We start from the raw sequence: 3,372 nt of genomic DNA, 5'->3' as shown, positions 1-3,372 counted from the left end.
TGTGTTGACATATCAACTGTCTTTACATGCTTGAAAGAATAAATCAAATCAAATCAAATCAAATCAATACATACAACTTGGACTGAGCAAAGACAGCTGAGGAGACCAGGATGACCAGGGGAGCAGACAGGCTAATGCCAGAAACCAGGAGAGTGGGAGGAACAGGGCAGACAGGTGAATGGACATGCTAACCAAGAAGACAGGCGAACAAAAGGGATATCCACAGCACAGGAACTGTCAGCTTGGATAAAAAAAAGGTAACGTCTGGCTAACCTCATGGACAAAAAACAAAAAAAGAGGCCCACAGCACAGGAACTGTCAGCGTGGACAGTATAACACAAAACATATAACCTACGTATAAAATGAGATCCACAGCACAGGAACTGTCAACGTGGAAAACAAAATATGTCTTATACACACCACGAATAAAGGGCTGTTACGGGGTATGCACGCTAATGCTCTGGCGACAGCGGCGCGTCCGCCAGAGGTGTAAATAAGATAGGAGGGTGATTACAGTAATGCACCCCAACTGTACGCGATAACCCACAAGTCACTAATTACAAAATGCGACACAGCTGAGGCGCTGATCCTGCAAGAAGAGCGAGCAGGAGAGAGAAAGGCAGAAGAGAGGCAGGTCGCGCCGAGCGGACCTGACGCTCGGTCTTCCCTGTGGGGTCTTTACCATATAAATCTCGAAATTTTTGGGTGATAACTTGGTTTAAGGTTAGGTAAGTAATGATTATAGTTAAGGTTAGGGTATGTCTCCAGGAAACTAATGTAAGTCAGTGTAAGGTCCCCAGAAGGAATGAATACAAATTGTGTGTGTGTGTTTCATGGACTACTGCAGCAGGATTGATCAGTGGGACCAATTTATTTCCATTTTCTCATAGCTTGTCCCATTCAGGAAAACTGAACAAGATGGATGCATTTAAGGCTGAAGTTTAAGGCAGTGGTTCTTGTGGTCAGTATTGATTAGACAAAGTTGATTGGAAAGAATGGTTGCTGGGGAATTCTCTTGGGTTCAGAGGAAGGACCTGCTTAGACATATTTGACTAGTTCCATTCAAAGAAATGGACCACATGTTGAGGGATAAACTGTATACTACAGCCAGGTATGTTTTGTCCCTGCCAGGGTCATAGATCAAGTGGAGTGCATTTCACCCTGCTCAAAGGTTTCACATGTCAAAAATGAACTCTGTTGTCTATAAGCTACCACCAGCCCACCAGGTGGAGTTTTCTAAAAGCCTTCCCTGTGTGTTTTCCCTTATTAAAAAGCAAAAAGTTTCGAATCAGATATTCTATAACTAACAATGAATTTCACTTTCATGTCAAACTCCTTTCTCATCTTTGTTGCTCAAACATTGTTTTTCTTCATAATGAAATTCTGTCTTCCTTATAAAATCTTCTCAGATAATTGTGTACTCTTTTTTTGTGCTGTTGAGAAACATTAAGTTGTTAAGATGTTAAAAGATAATGAAAGTTAAGTTAATGAAATATTTCTGCTATGAACAAATTGTTTGCTACCACACACATACGTTTGGTGAAGCTGAAACTTTAAATTGTGTTATGACTAGGCATGGCAGGTGGACCCAGTGTACCAACACACACACCAGGAATGGAGCACAAAAAAGAGTTGGAGAGGTGAGGTGACTGCCGGACTGGAGGTGGAGGTGGCTGGGAGATGGCAGCATCAGAGATTGAGTTGGTGAGATCCCTTACAGGTAATTAGAGGTACAGGTGCTCACAGGGAGATGAAGAGGTGAGTAATCACACAGGTAGTAGGAGCTCAGACACTTACAGGGAGACAAGGAGGACGTAGGTAAGTTGGTACACAGGTAAGCTGGGGCACAGGTGCTTACAGGGAAACGAAGGGTTGAGTCGTCACACAGGCAGCTGAAGCTTACAATGTGTTGGACTAAACCAGTCCTGCGTGTCCTTTTATGAAGAATGCTCAAAGACAAATCTGTCTGTTGAGATATTTATTACAATCAATATTTAAGAAAAAATATTCCAAAAAAAGCAATACAGAGCTCTGGATTCCGTCTCTATCTGAAGCCCTATCACACAGAAGTATAGTGCATAGCTGCTGCAACAAGCCGGAACCCCCAGTTTCCTCTGCATAGAGAATTTATAACACAGTCAGGATGGTAGATCTGACATCATCCGTGCTGTCCTTCATCCTCGTGTGGTTTCCTGTCTACTCTTACAGCCTTACACATGTCTCCTATATTCTTAAAGACAAGTGAACTGGTTAAAGCAAAAGTAAATCATAAAGCATATGATACTAAAGTAAACTTGTAGATATATTTGCTAATGCAGATTATAATGTCAATCCTAGAATTTCATATAATGTTGATAATTTGAAGCCAAGACAATCAGACCTTACACCCACACACAATTCTCGTGCAGACAGTTTAGTCATCACAGTATGTATCTGCACGACTTCCTGTTGTTGAGTCTCTCTGCATCTCCTTACAGCATTTCATGTCCACAGGTCAAATCTTTACAAAGGTCACACAGATTAAACAATTATTTGAACAGTTTTGCAAATACATAACATAGCACTATATCATTTTATCAAGAATTTCTTTTTACAAATGCTGACACTCAGAGAAACAAAGAGGTGAGTTCACACAGGTAACAGAGACACTCACACTCTGTGCTGTCACTCATAATAAGGGATTGAGTTTTTTCTATGGTGTCTTATTTGGGTTTCCGTAGTTGGCTTGTAAACGGGAAGTTCTAGAAGTTAGTTCAACTGCAAGCAGACGATTTCTTTCTGATCTTTTAACAGTCCCTAAAGAACATATGTCTGCAAGTATAAAAGTTAAACCACATGTACTACATATGGTTGTGTTAACATGGTTAGATGTTTCTTTAGTCTACAATGAACATAAAACGTTACGATGCTAATCGCGGTAGCATGTCTATGGGATTTTCAGTACAAGTCAGCATGGAGCTAACGTCACGTTATTGTGTTGTTAACTATGTTAAACGCACTGTTATATATTTTGAATACTAATCAACTCAATTTGTGTGTATTTTGTGCTGCAGTTTCACAGTGTTTTCTTAAATAAAAGTCCTAAATCGAAGAAGATTGACCAGCTTTTTGCTGAAGGGACCTGTTAGCTATCTGGCAAGCTAAAAGCAGTTACCCAAGTTAGCGAGGCCAGAATACACTCACGGAAATGTAGAGGTGAGTTCTTGCCATGAGACGATGATCAGAGAGCAGGAAGCCATGGTCCATTTTGTGGAGAACATACAATGATCCTACGGGCAGAGAGCACAGTTTCTTTCTGATCTTTAATGAACCAGTGGGGAGCAAATGGAAAAGGGGCATATATACTGTATAGAGAATGAGTCTGGGAGGTAA

This window comes from Monopterus albus, unplaced genomic scaffold (assembly GCF_001952655.1).
Source record: "Monopterus albus unplaced genomic scaffold, M_albus_1.0 scaffold111.1, whole genome shotgun sequence".
Lineage (NCBI taxonomy): Eukaryota > Metazoa > Chordata > Actinopteri > Synbranchiformes > Synbranchidae > Monopterus > Monopterus albus.
Note: the sequence above shows the minus strand (reverse complement) of the source record.